This window comes from Salminus brasiliensis, chromosome 1, assembly GCF_030463535.1.
Source record: "Salminus brasiliensis chromosome 1, fSalBra1.hap2, whole genome shotgun sequence".
Classification (NCBI taxonomy): Eukaryota; Metazoa; Chordata; class Actinopteri; order Characiformes; family Bryconidae; genus Salminus; species Salminus brasiliensis.
The window spans coordinates 39,827,641-39,834,072 of NC_132878.1; positions in this window are offsets into that span (position 1 = coordinate 39,827,641).

Here is a 6,432-nt window from a genome sequence, read left to right on the forward strand (position 1 = left end):
TGCGACTCACAACTTGGGCGTTTTCAACCGATTTCTTTGAATTTCACAAGAGTTTTAAATAGGGGTGGGACTTCTGGAAAGTTTGGGTGAGGCCCTATGTGGTTCCCGATCAGGTTGCACATATTGCTGCTGCCTTATCAAAACCTCAGAACCTTGGAATGACAAATAATATATGTATTAGTCATATTTTACATTTCCAGGAGATTTACTTTAAAGGTTTGATCCTGTTACAACCTGAGAACTTCACTCCCTGCACCTGTCAGAATCTGCTCAGGATCCACTCAAGCACTCAAGAGGCCAGTTAAGTTTTAACATGCACACACACACACACACACACACACACACACACACACACAAATCATTTTTTCCCTGACATGCCAGGGCAGTGCTTGTCTTTCTCATATACATAGCAGGTGGAACTGCTTAAACTGCAGCTTTGAACACTGCCTGCAGCAAAGGCGGTTATTAATCAAACTTTACCTTCTGACAGGTAGACATGTAGAAGTACCATCCAACAGCTCCCTGGTTGCCTCAAACACACACACACACACACACACACACACACACACACACACTCATACAAAGCCCACAGTTTAATAATGATATAAATCATCACAATTGATATGCATCAGGTGTGACCCATGTTCAAACTGTTTCCCTTGGTATCTTCATCATGTTTTGCGTGGATGATTTTCTTAGGCCAAATGTTTAGTCATGTGTTCAGGTGCCGCTGAGGCAATACGTATTGCAAAATCCACTTTTCCAGTAATGATTTGTCTGAATGGAGATCCTTCTACACATTTAACTACATTCTGTGGTGTTTTCACTACTGGCCACTCACTGTATGTTATTATTGGAAATGATCATTTTGACTTATAATAAGACAAATACTCTAGAACGGAAGGTACAGCTACATACTCTAAGATAGAGAAGTTCTATAGTCTGTAATATTGGGATTACTTCGGCTTTTTGTTCTTTTATTTGTTGTGAAGGATGCTGCTCTAGGATTAGTATAGATCTTGACATAGATAGTCCTTTAGGAAAAGTGTGTGTTGTTTCTCCAGCTCTGAGCTGATCATGTTACGAAACCCGACACTCCCTCTACATCAGTGATAGGCAGTGAGAGACTTTGAAGAGTTGGTTCTTTTGAATGGACTCGGCCCACTCACCATATAGGAGCACTGTGTAGTTCTACTATTCCAGACTGTAGCCCTCCAGTTTCTCTGCAGACTTTGTTATTAGCCTCCTTTCATCCTGTTCTTTAATGGTCAGACGTCAGACAAGTCCCCCTTGTGAGTCTTGGTTCCTCCCAAGGTTTCTTCCTCCAGCTCTGAGGGAGTTTTTCCTTGTCACTGTCGCCGTTGGCTTGCTCACTGGGGGTCTTTGATCCTTCATGTCTTCTAACGTTATTTCTTTATTTGTCTCTGTCTTTTATTAATTACTAATTATGTAAAGCTGCTTTGTGACAACAACAGTTGTAAAAAGCGCTATACGAATAAATCAGACTTAACTTGACTTGACACTACCACCACCATGTTTGGATGTTAGTATAGTGTTCCTGCTATTCCTTTCTCCTTGCTTCCAAGGTTACAGTAAGGATTGCCCATAAGGTATTGTCCAAAAAAGGCTTAGGGATTAACCAGGTATATTTTGTAAATGTTTCCAGACCCAGTCTTACTGTGGAGTCACACACACCTTAGTTGAGGCTAAAGGGACTAGCGAAATGCTCTCCTGAAACCACTTAAATTCAACTTTGTTTTTTCTTACATAACTAAGGTGGCATGTTAATTACAGCTCCATTAAATAAACAACAGTATACATAGTTACAGTACTGTAGTTCAAATTATAACCAATTAGGCTTTCTCTCTCTCTCTCTCTCTCGTTTCTCCCTTCTTCGTCATTCAGTTTCATAAGTCATAGCACAACAATCATAGCTATGCGTTCTATTACAACAGAGAGATATAGAGAGAGAGACATATGAAGGTTCACACATATATGAAAAATGAGTAAGGTCTGAGTCCTTGGTTGTAGGCCTGTGTGAAAATGACGATCCCATCTCTCTCTTTGGAGCATGCACATGCTACACACATTCTCACTGAGGTCAGTGCTGGATGTGTGACTGCACTGCACCTCAGTCACTATGGCATTTGACAATTGTTCCTCCCTACATTAATAATACATAACAAATTGAGTTGCAGGAGCAGAGAAAGAATGAGATCGGGAAGCACTCCGGTGCTGTAAACAAGAACAGGAGCAGGAACTCAAACCCTTTTTTGAGCACACAAAAATGTTCTACTTCTCAAACTAGTGTTATATGCTAAAATGCTTCTCTGCAGACATGTTCACACACATGTTTATGGCTGCATTTTGCTCAAACATGTGCTGTATCCGTATCCAGCGACGTTCATTTTATGCTTTTGCTATTCGAACGTTGGCTTTTGCGCCCCCTAGAGGCTGAACAGATGCTGCGCCTGTAACTGCGCCTTAATTAATGATGAAATAGTGAGGAAAGGTCCTCACTATCACGCTTTTGATGCTCCCATCAAAGCGAAAAACCATCTAACTGTCTGCTTTCTACCCTGTCCGCCTTCTACCATTACGCCCTGCCTCTGTACACTTGTACGGAGCCCTGGAAAGGACATAAAGGGAAAATGACATGACATTTTTTTTCAATTGCAAATGATTTTTTTTTATTAAGTAATTATCTCAACATAATGTTTTCAGGACAATCATTCCAAAATACAGTTAATATAATATATGTACTGTAAAAACTTAAGCGCATTACTCGCTCTGACCTGTAGGTGGCACCAATATGCCATTCACAATGATCTCCCCAAGCAATGGCGCTGTCCAGAAAGCTGCGCTCATGTACATGTAGGAATACATCTCTCAGGCACCCCTGTACTTGAGGCTGAATTTGGAGTAAAGTGACACACCGCGGTCAGCTGACACAGTTCCAATAGATCACAGATACACAACTTCCTGCACCCCTGAACAACGAACAATGGCCTTGGAGGGGTAATAGTGGACGGCGTATTGGTGCCATCTACAGGGCAGAGTGCGTAATGCGCCTACGTGTTCCCTATACACACAATAGGGCCAAATGTTTGTGGACGGTGCATTCAGCTACTTTAAAGTTACATCTTTAATGATACAGATGTGCAAGTGGCCCCATGCCTAATGCCAGGTGTGGGATAGAGGGGTATAAAGCCCTTCAGCATTGGGCTGTGGAGCAGTGGAGCTGTGTTCTCTGGAATGAGATGAGGTGGCGTGGTGATCATCCAACATCCCGACCTCACTAATGTTTTTGTCACTGAATGCCATCAAATCCTCGCAGCAATACTCCTCCAAAATTTAGTAGAAAGCCTTCTTCTTCTAGAGACAGTTATCCAACAAAAACAGGATTGACTCTTGTAATCCCTCAGACCATTTTTTTTTCTTTTTACCTACTATAGGAAAACCCCTTGTACGTGTGTTACCCTCCCAGCATGTATTGTAAAAATATGCTGAGAGGGTAAAAGACCAGGAAACATTGAGAGTGACCATATCCCATCACATGTCATGAGCTGGATTTCTGCACAGGAAACTGTAAAGTTCTGCTCGATAGTGTCTCTCTACCAGTTCAACTTTTCAACTTTTTTTTTTTAATTTACTTAATTGTTTAATTTGTATTTGTTTATATAATAATTATTACATTTATTACTGTAATTGTTTTAAAATGTATTTTATTTATTTATTCATTCAAATGTGACAGAAAAAAGGAAACCATAAAACACTTGATTTTAATATTTTTTTCTGTAAGGAAACTAAATGCATAAAATAGTTGATGAATCTTCTTTAAATTCAGGCAAACAAAGTCAATTTGTGCTATCCTAGTCATGCTAACCTACCATTCATTGTAGTGATGCTGAATCTCAAAAATCACAGTTTGAGTCTGATCACAAATCTGATATTTTTTCAGATCTGCTAAAAAAATAATTCAATCAAGTATTTTTATGTTAGCTAAGCGCATAAAAGATGACCTGATTCCTAAAGGGCAAAGATGACACATTCACTTCCATACAAATAAAAGGGAAAGAGATCAAAGCAAATGTTTTGGGCACCCTGTATGGTCAGTAAGTATCACATATAACTGCCACTGGTCAGCTAAGAGTCTTTCAGATCTTGCTTTGGGGGATTTTTCGTCCACTCTTCATTTTAAAGTGCTTCTGTGAAATTCTTGGGCTGACATACACACACATTGCTTTTTTGAGGTCTATCCACAGAATTTTGAAGATGTTTATGCTGGGGGGTTTTGAGAGCCACAGCAAAACCTTCGGCCTGTGCCTCTTAAGATAGTCCACTGTGGATTTTTGTTTGTTTATGATTTTTTTTTCTGCTGTAGAAGCCCTCCTCTTTTCAACTTCAGTTTTAATTTGCAGTGGTGGTTCAATCATCTCAATTGCAACTCACTGTCATCTCATCAGATATCTCATTAAAATAGCAGTCCGGACCTTATACCTTCATTTCACATGGGCGGACTAATTTATATACAGAGGCATGCAAAGGTTTAGACCCAATCATGCTTTGGGCTTCTGCTGTAGCCAGTGGTACAAGGAACATTTAGCCATGTTAATGACCCACTGCAGGGCTTCATTAGTTTCTTCAGGTTTGCTTAAGATAAAACCCCTCAAATACCTGGACTGACTCTGGGTTTGTAGACTGTGGTGTTTGACTGTATGTTAGAAATATAACTCTGTCAAGAGAGTTATCCAGAAAGTTCAGAGAAGAGTTCACTGCCTTCACAAACAAACTGTTTATGAACCAGAAAATCTGCTCAGAACCAGATAAATAAGACACAGGGGTTGGGGATTCAGTTCTGTGGAGTGATGAACTGGAACTTTTCAGGTCTATGGGTCAGCGGTATGTCTGGAGGAGGAACAATGAAGCATAGGCTGAAAAGAACACCCTGCTTACAGTGAAGCATGGTGGAGGCTCTGTGATGCTCTGGGGCTGCTTTGCTTCCTCTGGCACTGGAAACCTGCAGGGTGTGGAGGGCAAGATGGATTCAATCAAATATCAGGAAATCCTGGGAGAAAATGTCAGCTTTCTGTGAGGAAGATGAGGCTTGGGCATCATTGGACCCTCCAACAGGACAATGTTCCCAAGCATACCTGAAAGTCCACCAAGGCTTGGTTTCAGAAGATTCTGGAGAGGTCATCACAGTCACCTGACTTGAACCCCATGGATGATCTTTAGTGGGATTTGAAGAAGGTTGTTGAAGGTCCACAAACCCACGAATATTAGTGAACTGGAGGCCACTGGAGCTGGTGTGTGGCTATGCATCACATTTGCTGCAGGTCAAAACAGTAGAAGGTTTCTACTAAGTACTACAGACGCTTGTGATGAAGGGGTTGAATGGTTATGAGACTGCAGCGGGTCATTAAAAGTATCCATGTGTGTTGAATGTAGAAAAAGCACTTGTTCTATTAGTTGTGTTGAGATGTTTAAATTGGTCTTGTTTGATTGATTTATTGTAAACAGCTGAAAGGTAATCAACTTTCACATTCAAAACTAAAACATTTTTAATTTGTGGAAAAAAAAAAACCACATGAATGGACACAAATGAATAAGAACTGTTATTTAACACCACATAAAAGTCATAAGTGGGCCTCATGTCATAAATGTCATGTAGGAACCTTTTAAATTTGCTGTGTTGCTGAAATAAACATAGAGGGGCATTGAGGGGCATGGAGGGGCTCCACTGCTCAATAGCCTTTGCTGACAGAAACTACAGATATCAGTTGTTAAACAAAACGCAAAGCAGCCAAAAATGACACATATCGACATATCGTCGCTGTCTAATGAAAAACATGTATCTCCAAAATGGTGACTTTACAGGAGTAAATGGTGACTTTATTCTAGTAATTTAGAGCATTTCTATTGGTCTATTCATCCAGAAAAAGATAAAGGATAAAGGTGCACGTATTCGTCACTGTACAGTGTGGACTGTACAGCGAAATGTGTCCTCCGCATTTAACCCATCTGGTAGTGAACACACACTCACACACACACGTGTTAGGGGCAGTGAGTACACACACACACCCAGAGCGGTGGGCAGCCAACTCCAGCGCCCGGGGAGCAGAGAGGGTAAAGGGCCTTGCTCAAGGGCCCAACAGTGGCAGCTTGCCGAGCCCGGGAATCGAACCCACAACCCTGTTATCGATATCCCGGCGCTCTAACCGCTGAGCCACCACTGCCCCGATGGACATGGCTTTTATTGGACAGCAGCAATATTTACAAAGCTTATTGTGGCCCAGATGCATCCAGTGAACTCCCTGTCTGATTTTAGGTCAACTCTGAAGGCAGTCGAGATGAGAAGGTATAAACCGTTTCACTCTTTGGAAAGCAAATGATGAATCTTGCTGGTTTAGCAGTCAGTGACAGACCTGT